A 6,109-nucleotide genomic window follows, 5' to 3' on the forward strand; every position below is an offset into this window, starting at 1 on the left:
GCTGAATGGTGCCAGTGGAGTGTTTAGTTTTGAAAGTGATTTGCTAAATAAATGTTTGTTAAGTTGTTACTGTATACCATTTTTTGTACTCAACATTTACTTTCTGTTATTAACAACACAGATATTACTGTCTTCTTAATGCTTAGAGTCAGTTGAAAAATGAACAAAAACATCATTAGTAAATGTTGCACTGAAGGTATTGAAAGCTGTGAGAATGTATTGTAGCACCATTTTTGTTCTGGAATTAAGGTCAACCATTCTAAAAGAATAAATAATCTTTATGCTTACATTAAAGATACATGGAGTTAATGAATTTTGTTCTGAGTTCACAGTTTTCAGGATTATTGACATCAGGCTGTGTCTTGCTGTAAGTTACTTCATATCATACAAAGCAGTGACTTTTTGGGCTGTACCTTGCCTTTAGAAACTCCATTTTGCAAACAAATTTGATTTTGTTTTCAGAATGAAAGATGACTACATGCCTGGGTGCAGCCACAAACACCAACTGTCCACCACTACCCATGCAGTAGAGACTTAAAATGACTTATTTGTGCCACAATATACATTTTTCAAGGTTAATTGAGACTAAAATGGCACATGGGCATGTTAAAATTGTAACAGGGAAACCAAGGCCAAGAACATACTGGATATACCAGAGAGAGGGAACGGTACCATATCCCATAATCAAGATACATGTATGTTCAGTGTCTGGTAAGCAATTACCTTCTTTTACATTGATAGCATCTTCTAACTATGTTTGTGATGGAGGAAGAAGTGGGAAGTCTCTCCTAGCCCTCTTTAATTACAGCATTAATACCAGGCATGAAGTATTCTCCCTCATGATCTAATAATAACCTTCTGGATTTACCCTACCTCTTAATAACTTCATTTTAGGATTAGAGTTTCCAATAGATGCATTGGGAGTGGGGACACAAACATTCAAAGTATAGCCAGTAGACATATGACACGCTTAATGATGAAAGAACTTGTGGTAAGAGGGAGGACAAAGTACCAGATATTAAAACTGCCAATGAAGGGCATGGTGATTAGTCTTGGTTTCAACTTGACTGGATGTGGAGTCAGTTAAGAGATAGACCAATTGTGAAGGATTCTATTTTTCAAATTATTTGAAGTGGGCAAACCTGCCTCAACTGTGAGCATCACCCTCTTGTAGCAGTCTGAACAAAAACATATTTTAAGGAAAATTTTTGCTTTTGACCTCATTGCCTTCATCTTCCCCCAAGAGGTTCATCTACCTTCTTTCTGCCCCCTCACCACCACCACAATCATTGCTACATTCTTTCACTAGTAGCAATATACCTTTTCTTCAGAATTCTAGTGTACCTTGAAGAACAGAGCCTCTCCAGAAGTCCTCCATGATCTCATACCAGTTTGGGACTGCTGAGGCACCTACCCTTAAATACTGAATGGCTACTGGGGTCTCAGCCTCTCCAACATTAAGACAGACATTGTTGGACAACCCAGACCATATCAAGTAAGCCACTCCTCTACAGAAGCCTCATTAATACAAAACGAGAAAGGATCAGAAAATCTGAATAAAGCTAAAATGAGAATATGGGTTCATACAGCAGAATAATGTACACTCTTCAAAGGTGCATGGTATTTTATATAAATGCGAGATAGTTAGTCTGGAAATGGTAGTGAAAAGTAAGGGTGATGTCATCTTCCTACAGAGCCTATAGTAGTTGCTAAGTAAAAAGGGAACAGTATGGCCTGAGATGGCTGATAATGTATTTTCAGACAATATTCAGATTTAGTCCAGATCAGGAACATTAGAGGTAATCCAGTAAAAAAAAGCAAAAAAAAATATTCAAAATGTGTCATTGTAGGGGAAAAATAACTCAGCTAGCAGAGTTACTGTGTGTTTGTATATTAAGAACATTGGTGTGAAGAATGGGTGTAGGAATATGCGAATGGCAAAGGGAAGGACTAAATAAGGAGAAGAGTAGCTGAGGATAGACCATTTAGGAGGCCAGGAAAGGAAGCAATGAAGGCTATGCAACTGAAAATTTAAAGGTAGAGGAAGAGTAACATCACTGAGAAAATAAAAGACATTTTCAAGAAGAAAGTTGCAGTTATTAAAATACTGTGAAGTAAAACTAGGAAACAGGAAACTGTTCCAGTTAGATGTGACCTGAGATTCTTTGAAGAACTGTCTCATAATTTAAAAAAAATCATGGGTTGGGGATGGTGAATGGCTCAGCTGCTAAGAGCATCGGTGCTTTTACAGAGGACCTGAGTTTGGTTCCCAGCACTCAGGGGCAGCTCATAACCACCTGTAACTCTAGCTCCAAGGGATCTGATGCTCCTTCCTTGCCTCTGTGTGCACACACAGGCCATCCACACACAGAGATGCAGATATATACACATTTAAAAATAAAAAGCATGGATTATAAAATGAAGGGGACCAAAACATGCTTAGAAATCAATTCTAGATGCATTAAGTTTTTAAATGTTACTACTGAAAACATTTAGGGGAAAAATGCTAGAATACCTCATGTCTTCTGGATAAGGAAGGATTCTTTAAACAAACAAAAAAACCCAGAAAATTCTAGCATTGAAGAAAGTTGCTGCTTGTTTTGACAAGGGGATTTGCTAAGGGGATTTGCTCATTAAAGTCACTTAAATGTAGAAAAAAATCTCCAAGAAAATATAAGATGAAATTCATAACACATCAAGTGAACAAATGTTAGTTTTATGCAAATCAGTCTGAAAAATGCAACCAAATATAAAAGGATATGTAGCATAAACCAACATGAGAAGAACAAGGAATACATGGAAAGGAAGTGTTTGATTTACTATCCAGGAAACTCAGGTGAGGAGTGTAGTCATATAACTTTGTAACTGCTAAGTTGATAAACAAGACATGCCTCTTTATGTGAAATCACATGGAAGACATGTTCACCATAGGTGGGATAATAAAGTCACGTAGTAAAACAGCTTGTCCCTTACTTGAAAAGCTGGGCGTTTATATTTTCTATAAGCTATCTGTGAAATGTAGTAATATCCTCAAACTGGTTCAGCCCTTTCATACTTACCATGTTAAAGTTTTCAGTAAACAGAAGGACAGCCAACCAAGGTAACACATCTTAGTGATTTGAGATGCTTGCCTACAAAAGCAAGATGGGGGAAGAGGCAAGTGTTTCTAATCTTCTCTCTGGTACTTTTGGGACATCATCTTTCTCACATTTTCCTCTAGGATTGGTGCATGGTTATGGTACTCCTGGCCTGGTTTTATTCTTGTATAGCATTTATAGTTTTGCAAATCGGTGGTTACCCTGGCTTTCTGCACAGCCCCTTCCCATTTTGTCTTAAACTGAATTTTCAATCATTTATTTTTTTACTTGTCTAGGACCATAACCAGTATTTAATGCACACTTTCTATGAGCAAAAGAGACTCTGGACTTGAACCCGAAACTGATGATTATAATAATAAAATAGAATGCTGGTATCTGGTTTACTGATTTCCAGTGCATACTGGCTTCCTGGAAAACAACTCGAATTACTTAAGACTTTTGTGGAAAGAGAGAAGCAATCATAGGTAAGCATGATGCTGATAGTTATGGTTTTTGTATGCACTATTTCAAGTGTTTCTCAGACATCACAGCTATCTGGAAGAAAGTCCACGAAGAGTAATGCCAATATTATTTTTTATTTTTAGTAAATATTCAGTGGAGGCCTAATCAATGCCCCCATTAAAAACACTTTCAGAATCGAGTCTGAGTCATCTTGGCATTTCTTCTCTAACCCATTTATTTTCTAGACAGACTGATTGGTTTCTTGATTGAATGGTTTTCAACTGTGACTCCAGCTGAGGATTGCAAACTAAGCCTGTAGCATTACTCCATCAGCTGCAGTGAGCAGAGTGGGGCTCTCCAGGGATGGGAAACCTTCAAAGATCGTCATCATCAAAGGACCCTGCTTGAATCTACAGCCATTCGCTGCCTTCACTGTGCTATCCAGTGAGCTTTCCATTGCTTCTGACACTTGAAAATCAGAAATGAATACTTATATCAAGGAAACAACCATAAAGGGCATGCTACAGAATGCAGAATTTGGGGTCTGCCCTTTGTGATCATCAATATTTTCATTTCCTTACACACTGAATATTATATTATATAGAATGCTTAGAGCTATGCTTTCTTAGAATCAGTCTGTGAGAGACGCAAGGGTGACTAATTGTCACCCTCTTTTAAAGATTAAGGTGAGATTTAAAGATGTCAATCCACTTGCCCCTTGTTGTAGGACAAATAAATAATGGAGAAGGGTCTGGATCTAAGTTGTGTTTTTCAAAAATTCCAAGGTGAGTGTCCTTTAACTACACAACACTAAAGAGTTACCATGCAGCAGGACAAAATGTAAGGATAACTATCCCACTCATCTATTTTTAACTAATGTTACTTGCCTTCCTTCCCCCAAGCAGCTATATGACAGTGTTTACTTAACTACTCCTTCATGATAAGTAACTTTTATCATATGTTTCCTGGGGGGTTATAAATTTGTTCTGTTTAGCTTTCTAGAAGTAACTCAAAAGAAGGTCATTTATATACTTATATATATTGCTCTGAGCTATTTTTCAAAATTATGGGCACTCACCTCACCATGTAGGGATAGCATAGAAACATATCTTTGCAGTCTTCTCTAATAAAATCCTATGAAGTGACTTTTTTAAAAAAATTGGCTGTGTATTTTGCAGCAGCAAAATTTTATGAACAGAACATATTTGCGACCTGACGAAATCAGCCCTGGTATTTGCTAGATGTTTTTAGGCATTATCTAATGTACTACTTGAAATACTCATTTGCAGATAGATACCATTATTGTATTTTATTAGTGATAATGCACACTCTGCTATCTAAATAATCTGTTTTACTTCACCTGGTCAATAAATGTGCTGAAGTTTGAACAGTTTGCCTGGTTTCATGGCCCATCCATATAGCTCTACATTGCGCCATAGAAATTTGATATTCATAAGAGAACAATTTTAAGTCCAGGAGGTAATATTAATGAAGGCTAGAAGCAACACTTAGTGACTCATTCTAATTTAGGTAAGGATTCATAATTCCACTTAGAGGGACAGGGAACCTCTAGACTTTTGATTATAGCCTGGCTTAAATGTAGAACATGTGACTCACACTGCATTCTTATAAAAACAATATAATAAGGGACGCAGAATTTCTGATGTGGAGTCTGACCTCAATTAAATCTGCCTTTCTCAGCCCGCATATACTTTGAGCATGTAATATGTCACTTAGAATATTCTGTTTTAAGAAACAGAAACTCTAGTAAAATATATCTGATAACCACATAGCAAGAAACACACAGGTGGGTGCACTCATTGATTCATGAATCATTGAAACAAATCACCCGACAAAAGCAATTGAAATAAGGAAGTGTTCATTTTGGCTCATAATTCAATGGTTCCCATCATGGAAATGGGAACTTCAGATGGCTTGTCACATGACATCAGCAGTCAGGAAGCAGGGAAAGATGAATGCCCGGACTAGATCCACTTTCTCCTTTTAATACAGTTCAGAGCCTTAGCCCGCAGAATGATTGCTACCCCAGTTAGGGTGAATCTCCCACTTTTGTTAATCTAATCTAGAAGTTCCCTCGGAGCCATACTTAAGAGATTTGTTTTCATGGCAATTCTAAATTCTACTAAGCCTTCAATCAGTATTAACTATCACTTGGTCTATAATGTTCAGTGGAGCCATTTCTCCCATTTTTTGCTCACCAGAGCTAGAATGCTTTTGCCTGCTCACTGGGTGTGTCTATACACCGTCTTCTCCATGTGAACACTACTGCGTCAAGTAGGAGAAGTGGAAGGCCCCCTTGAAAGGCTTTTCTTGAAAACCACCAGCAGGAAATTTTAACATGTCTCTTCGAAAACATTATCACTGCCAAGGACAGTAGAATTTATATGAGTAACTGTAGTAAACTCAAGGTTCCAAGGAAAAGACAGGGTTTGTCATTCTTTCAAGTGTGCAGTCACTTAAAACATGAATAACATAGAGGTGTGGGGGGGGCACATAAATAACGCAGCACATGTGTGGGAGTCAGACAATCTTTGGGTGTTGGTCCTTGC

General features: G+C 37.6%; 1 long non-coding RNA gene across 1 annotated transcript; it reads left to right on the plus strand.

The window, feature by feature from the left end:
* The first annotated feature begins 3,379 nt into the window (after window positions 1-3,379).
* Window positions 3,380-4,929, plus strand: LOC121142631. Its single transcript, XR_005879658.1, has 2 exons — window positions 3,380-3,562; window positions 3,785-4,929. It is a non-coding gene; the product is annotated as an uncharacterized LOC121142631 (long non-coding RNA).
* The last annotated feature ends 1,180 nt before the right edge of the window (window positions 4,930-6,109 follow it).

The sequence above is a fragment of the Mesocricetus auratus genome, unplaced genomic scaffold (genome assembly GCF_017639785.1).
Source record: "Mesocricetus auratus isolate SY011 unplaced genomic scaffold, BCM_Maur_2.0 Super-Scaffold_100010, whole genome shotgun sequence".
Taxonomy (NCBI): Eukaryota; Metazoa; Chordata; class Mammalia; order Rodentia; family Cricetidae; genus Mesocricetus; species Mesocricetus auratus.